Here is a 7222-nt window from a genome sequence, read left to right on the forward strand (position 1 = left end):
CGTGGTATAAGCTAGAATTGATGGCGGCATTCAAGAGAATCCGAAAGGTCTAAACCTTGTCTGTGGTATTCTGAGTAGGATTCAAGGATTGAATGACTGTGACGAGCTTCAAACTCACGATTGTGGGGCATTAGTGACAGACGCAAAAGAATCACTGGATTCTATTCCGACATGATCGAGAACCGACAACTGAATAGCCGTGCTGTGACAGAGCGCGTTGAACATTTTCACTTAGAGGACGGGACTGTAGCCATTGACAACGGTGATACCCAACATACAGCTTGCCATGGAAAGGAGTAAGAAGGATTGGATGAAGACAGTAGGAAAGCAGAGAGACGGAAGGGACAAAGCATCTCCATACGCTTATCTGAAATTCTCACCAATGAATTACATAAGTATCTCTATCTTTATTTTATGTTTTATTTATCTTTTAATCTTTAATCCTTCATAACCATTTGAATCTGCTTGACTGAGATTTACAAGATGACCATAGCTTGCTTCATACCAACAATCTCTGTGGGATCAACCCTTACTCGCATAAGGTTTATTACTTGGATGACCCAGTGCACTTGCTGTTTAGTTGTGTAAAGTTGTGATAAGGAGTTGAGATTGCAATTGAGCGTACAATGTTGATGGCGCCATTGATGATCACAATTTCGTGCACCAAGTTTTTGCCGCCGTTGCTGGGGATTGTTTGAGTTTGGACAACTGACGGTTCATCTTGTTGGTTAGATTCGGTATTTTTCTTCAGAATTGTTTAGAATGAATTCTAGAGTTTCAAGGTGATGTTTTCATCATCACCAAAGCAGATTGATTCTCATCAATTTAGCTCTTGAATGCAATGTCCTGCTGAAGCTTGGCTAGCCATGTCTAATTTCTTTAGACTAAAGCTTTAGACTAACATTGCATGATTTCTGGAATTCTTATTAAAAATTTTGGATCTCTTAATTTTCTTTTCCATATAATTTTCGAAAAAATCCAAAAAAATTATAAAATCTTAAAACCAAAAAAATAATTTTATGTTTCTTGTTTGAGTCTAGTGTCTAATTTTAAGTTTGGTGTCCATTGCATGTTTTTAGTCTTCTAATTTTCGAAAATTACACGCATTATGTTCTTCATTTGATCTTCAAGTTGTTCTTGATGATTTCCTTGCTCTGATCTTTAAATTCTCTTGTCTTGAGTGTTTTGTTGTTTCTCATATGCATTCTCAATTTGTTAGTGTCAATAGTATACAAACTTCTAAGTTTGGTGTCTTGCATGCATTGTTTAGTTGATTTTAGTTGCATTTTGATTATTCCTCATCATTAAAAAAAATTTAAAAAATTTTTAATTTGTGTCTTTTCAAGTCAATAATACAGAGAATTGAAGATTCAGAACATGCAGCAGAGGAATTACACAGAAATAGCTGGGCGTTCAAAACGCCCAGTGAAGAAGGAAAACTGGCGTTTAAACGCCAGCTAGGGTGCCTGGCTGGGCGTTTAACGCCCAAAAAGGTAGAGTTTTGGGCGTTAAACGCCATAATAGATACCATTCTGGGCGTTTAACGCCAGGATGGCACAAGAGGGAAGATTTTGTTTTTAATTCAAATTTTTTTTTCAAGTTTTCATAATTTTTCAAAATCAAATCTTTTTCAAATCATATCTTTTCAATCATATATTTTCAAAATCAATTTCTTTCCATTTTTCAAAAATACTTGCTAACAATTAATGATTTGATTCAACATTTCAAGTATGTTGCCTTTTCTGTTGAGAAAGGTTTAATGTCTGAATCATATCTTTTAAATTTCTTGTTAGCCAAGTCATTAATTTTAAAAATCAAATCTTTTTAAATTATTTTTCAATCATATCTTTTTGATCACATCTTTTTCAAAATAGTTTTCAATCATATCTTTTTGATTTCTAATTTCAAAATCTTTTTCAAAAATCACTTAATTTCTTTTCCACTCTTAGTTTTCGAAAATCGTCAATCAATTTTTCAAAATTTCTTCAAAATCTTTTAATTTATTTTCAAAAATTCTTCCCCTCTTCTCACATCCTTCTATTTATGGACTAACACTCCTCCTCAATGCACAATTTGAACTCTATCCCTCTTGATAAGTTTGAATTCTTCTACCTCCTCCTTATATTCTTCTTTTCCTCTGACACCTCAAGGAATCTCTATACTGTGACATAGAGGATTCCATATTTTCTTGTTCTCTTCTCTTTCATATGAGTAGGAGCAAAGACAAAAGCATTCTTGTTGAGGCTGACCCTGAACTTGAAAGGACCTTGAAGCGAAAGCTAAGAGAAGCTAAAGTACTATTCTCTGTAGAGGACCTAACAGAAATCTTCAAACTAGAAGAAGATATGGCAGCCGAAAACAATAACAATGCCAACAATGCAAGGAAGGTGCTGGGTGACTTTACTACACCTACTCCCGACTTCTATGGGAGAAGCATCTCTATCCCTGCCATTGGAGTAAACAACTTTGAGCTTATACCTCAATTAATTTCTCTAATGCAATAGGATTGCAAGTTCTATGGACTTCTATTGGAAGATCCTCATCAGTTTTTGGCTGAATTCTTGCAAATCTGTGACACTGTCAAGACCAATGGGGTTGACCCTAAGGTCTACAGACTTATGCTATTCCCTTTTGCTGTAAGATACAGAGCTAGGATATGGTTGGACTCACAACCTAAAGAAAGCCTGAACTCTTGGGAAAAGCTAGTCAATGCCTTCTTGGCAAAGTTCTTTCCACCTCAAAAAATGAGCAAGCTCAGAGTGGAAGTCCAAACCTTCAGACAGAAGGAAGGTGAATCCCTCTATGAAGCTTGGAAAAGATACAAACAATTGATCAGAAAGTGTCCTTCTGACATACTTTCTGAATGGACCATCATAGGTATCTTCTATGATGGTCTGTATGAACTGTCCAAGACGTCATTGAACAGCTCTGCTGGAGGATCTCTTCATCTGAAGAAGACGCCTGCAGAAGCTCAAGAACTCATTGAAATGGTTGCAAATAACCAATTCATGTACACTTCTGAAAGGAATCCTGTGAACAATGGGACGAATCAGAAGAAAGGAGTTCTTCAGATTGATACTCTGAATGCCATATTGGCTCAGAATAAAATATTGACTCAGCAAGTCAATATGATTTCTCAAAGTCTGTCTGGAATGCAAGCTGCATCAGGCAGTACTAAGGACGCTTCATCTGAAGAAGAAGCTTATGATCCTGAGAACCCTTCAATGGAAGAGGTGAATTACATGGGAGAACCCTATGGAAACACCTATAATCCTTCATGGAGAAATCATCCAAATCTCTCATGGAAGGATCAACAGAGACCTCAACAAGGTTTCAACAACAATAATGGTGGAAGAAACTGGTTTAACAATGACAAGCCTTTTCCATCATCTTCTCAGCAACAGACAGAGAATTTTAATCAGGGCCACTCTGACTTAGCAACCATGGTCTCTGATCTAATCAAAACCACTCAAAGTTTCATGACTAAAACAAGGTCCTCCATTAGAAACTTGGAGGCACAAGTAGGTCAGATGAGTAAGAAAGTTACTGAACTCCCTCCTAGTACTCTTCCAAGCAACACAGAAGAGAATCCAAAAGGAGAATGTAAGGCCATCAACATGGCCGAATTTGGAGAGGAGGAAGAGGCAGTGAACGCCGCTGAGGAAGACCTCAATGGACGTCCACCGGCCTCCAATAAGTTCCCTAATGAGGAACTATGGGAATCTGAGGCTCACACAGAGACCATAGAGATTCCATTGGATTTACTTCTGCCATTCATGAGCTCTGATGAGTATTCTTCCTCTGAAGAGGACGAAGATGTCACTGAAGAGCAAGCTGCTAAGTACCTTGGAGCAATCATAAAGCTAAATGACAAGTTATTCAGTAATGAGACTTGGGAGAACGAACCCCCTTTGCTCACCAAAGAACTGGATGACTTGACTTGGCAGAGATTACCTCAAAAGAGACAGGACCCTGGGAAGTTCTCAATACCTTGTACATTAGGCACCATGACCTTTGAGAAGGCTCTGTGTGACCTAGGGTCAAGCATAAACCCCATGCCTCTCTCTGTAATGGAGAAGCTAGGGATCTTTGAGGTACAAGCTGCAAGAATCTCACTAGAAATGGCAGACAATTCAAGAAAACAAGCTTATGGACTTATGGAGGATGTTCTGGTAAAGATTGAAGACCATTACATCCCTGCTGATTTTATAGTCCTAGAGACTGGGAAGTGCATGGATGAATCCATCATCCTTGGCAGACCCTTCCTAGCCATAGCAAAGGCTGTGATTGATGTTGACAGAGGAGAATTGATCATTCAAGTGAATGAAGAATCCTTTATATTTAAGGCTCAAGGATACCCCTCTGTAACCATGGAGAGGGAGCATGAAGAGCTTCCCTCAAAACAGAGTCAAACAGAGCCCCCACAGTCAAACTCTAAGTTTGGTGTTAGGAGGCCACAACCAACTTCTAAGTTTGGTGTTGAACCCCCACATTCAAACTCTAAGTTTGGTGTTGGGAGGTTCCAACATTGCTCTGAGTATCTGTGAGGCTCCATGAGAACCCACTGTCAAGCTACTGACATTAAAGAAGCGCTTGTTGGGAGGCAACCCAATGTTATATTTATCTATTTTCCATTGTTATTTTATGTTTTCTATAGGTTGATGATCATGGGAAGTCACAAAAATAATTGAAAAAGCAAAAACAGAATGAAAAACAGAAAAAAAAACAGCACACCTTGGAGGAAAAACTTGCTGGCGTTTAAACGCCAGTAAGGGCAGCAAATGGGCGTTTAACGCCCAGTCTGGCACCATTCTGGGCGTTTAACGCCAGAAAGGGGCACCAGACTGGCATTTAACGCTAGGAATGGGCAAGAAGCTGGAGTTAAACGCCAGAAAGGGGCAGCAGCCCAGCATTTAATGCCAGGATTGGCAGAAAGGGCGTTTTTGCACGCCACTTGGTGCAGGGATGAGCTATCCTTGACACCTCAGGATCTGTGGACCCTACAGGATCCCTACCTACCCCACCACTCTCTCTCTTCTTCACCCATTCACCCATTCACCTCAATACCTCTTTCCCAAAAACCCCTCACCTATCAAATCCCACCATTCTTTTCACCACTCACATCCATCCTTCATAAAACCCCACCTACCCCACCATCCAAATTCAAACCACTTTCCCTCCCAAACCTACCCATACATGACCAAACCCTACCCACCTTCCCACCCCCATATAAACCCATCTTCACCCCCTTATTTTCACACATCATACACACTACTTCTCTCCCTTGGCCGAAACACAAAGCCCTCCCTCCATCTCCTCTATTTCTTCTTCTTCTACTCTCTTCTTTCTTCTTTTGCTCGAGGACGAGCAAACTTTTTAAGTTTGGTGTGGTAAAAGCGTTGCTTTTTGTTTTCCCATAACCATTTATGGCACCTAAGGCCGGAGAAACCTCTAGAAAGAGGAAAGGAAAGGCAAAAGTTTCCACCTCTGAGTCATGGGAGATGGAGAGATTTATCTTAAGGGTGCATCAAGACCACTTCTATGAAGTTGTGGCCAAGAAGAAGGTGATCCCCGAGGTCCCTTTCAAACTCAAAAAGAGTGAATATCCGGAGATCCGACATGAGATCCAAAGAAGAGGTTGGGAAGTTCTTACCAACCCCATTCAACAAGTCAGAATCTTAATGGTTCAAGACTTCTATGCCAATGCATGGATCACCAAGAACCATAATCAAAGCGTGAACCCGGACCCAAAGAATTGGCTTACAATGGTTTGGGGAAAATGTTTAGATTTTAGTATGGAAAATGTAAGGTTGGCATTCAACTTGCCCATGATGCAAGGAGATGAACACCCCTACACTAGAAGGGTCAACTTTGATCAAAGGTTGGACCAAGTCCTCATAGACATTTGTGAAGAGGGCGCTCAATGGAAGAGAGATTCAAGAGGAAAGCCGGTTCAACTGAGAAGGCTTGACCTCAAGCCCGTGGCTAGAGGATGGTTGGAGTTTATCCAACGCTCAAACATTCCCACTAGCAACCGGTCCGAAGTTACTATAGATCGGGATATCATAATTCATAGCATCATGATTGGAGAGGAAGTAGAAGTTCATGAGGTTATATCCCAAGAACTTTATAAGGTGGCGGACAAGTCCTCTACCTTGGCAAGGTTAGCCTTCCCTTATCTCATTTGTCACCTCTGTAATTCAGTTGGAATTAACATAGAGGGAGACATCCTCATTGATGAGGACAAGCCCATCACTAAGAAGAGGATGGACCAAACAAGAGATCCCACTCATGGACATGAGCATGAGGAAACACCTCATCATGAAATCCCTGAGATACCTCAAGGGATGCACTTTCCTCCACAAAATTATTGGGAGCAAATTAACACCTCCCTAGGAGAGTTAAGTTCCAACATGGGACAACCAAGGGTGGAGCACCAAGAACATTCCATCCTCCTCCATGAAATTAGAGAAGATCAAAGAATCATGAGAAAGGAGCAACAAAGGCAAGGAAGAGACATTGAGGAGCTCAAGCATTCCATAAGATCTTTAAGAGGAGGAACAAGCCGCCATCACTAAGGTGGACCCGTTCTTTAATCTCCTTGTCCTTTGTTTTTCTGTTTTTCGAATTTTTATACTTATGTTTATTTATGTTTGTGTCTTATGATCATTAGTGTCTTAGTGTCTATGCCTTAAAGTTATGAATGTCCTATGAATCCATCACCTTTCTTAAATGAAAAATGTTCTTAATTAAAAAAGAGAAGAATTGCATGAATTTTGAATTTTATAACAGATTAATTATTTTGATGTGGTGGCAATACTTTGTCTTCTGAATGTATGCTTGAACAGTGCATATGTCTTTTGAATTTGTTGTTCATGAATGTTGGCTCTAGAAAGAATGATGAAAAAAAAGACATGTTACTGAGGATCTGAAAAATCATAAAAATGATTCTTGAAGCAAGAAAAAGCAGTGAATACAAAGAAAAAAGAGAGAGAAAACAAGCAGAAAAAGCCAATAGCCCTTTAAACCAAAAGGCAAGGGTAAAAATAAAGTCGTGATCCAAGGCAAAAAAAGTGTGCTTAAGAACCCTGGACACCTCTAATTGGGGACTCTAGCAAAGCTGAGTCACAATCTGAAAAGGTTCACCCAGCTATGTGTCTGTGGCATGTATGTATCCGGTGGTAATACTGGAAGACATAGTACTTTGGGCCACGGCCAAGAC

At 39.9% G+C, this 7222-nt stretch overlaps 1 non-coding gene across 1 annotated transcript; it reads right to left on the reverse strand.

The window, feature by feature from the left end:
- Nucleotides 1-2750: 2750 nt before the first annotated feature.
- LOC130964160 (small nucleolar RNA R71) lies at nt 2751-2854 on the reverse strand. The gene has a single exon (XR_009080267.1). It is a non-coding gene; the product is annotated as a small nucleolar RNA R71 (small nucleolar RNA).
- Nucleotides 2855-7222: the final 4368 nt, after the last annotated feature.

The sequence above is a fragment of the Arachis stenosperma genome, chromosome 2 (assembly GCF_014773155.1).
Source record: "Arachis stenosperma cultivar V10309 chromosome 2, arast.V10309.gnm1.PFL2, whole genome shotgun sequence".
NCBI lineage: Eukaryota > Viridiplantae > Streptophyta > Magnoliopsida > Fabales > Fabaceae > Arachis > Arachis stenosperma.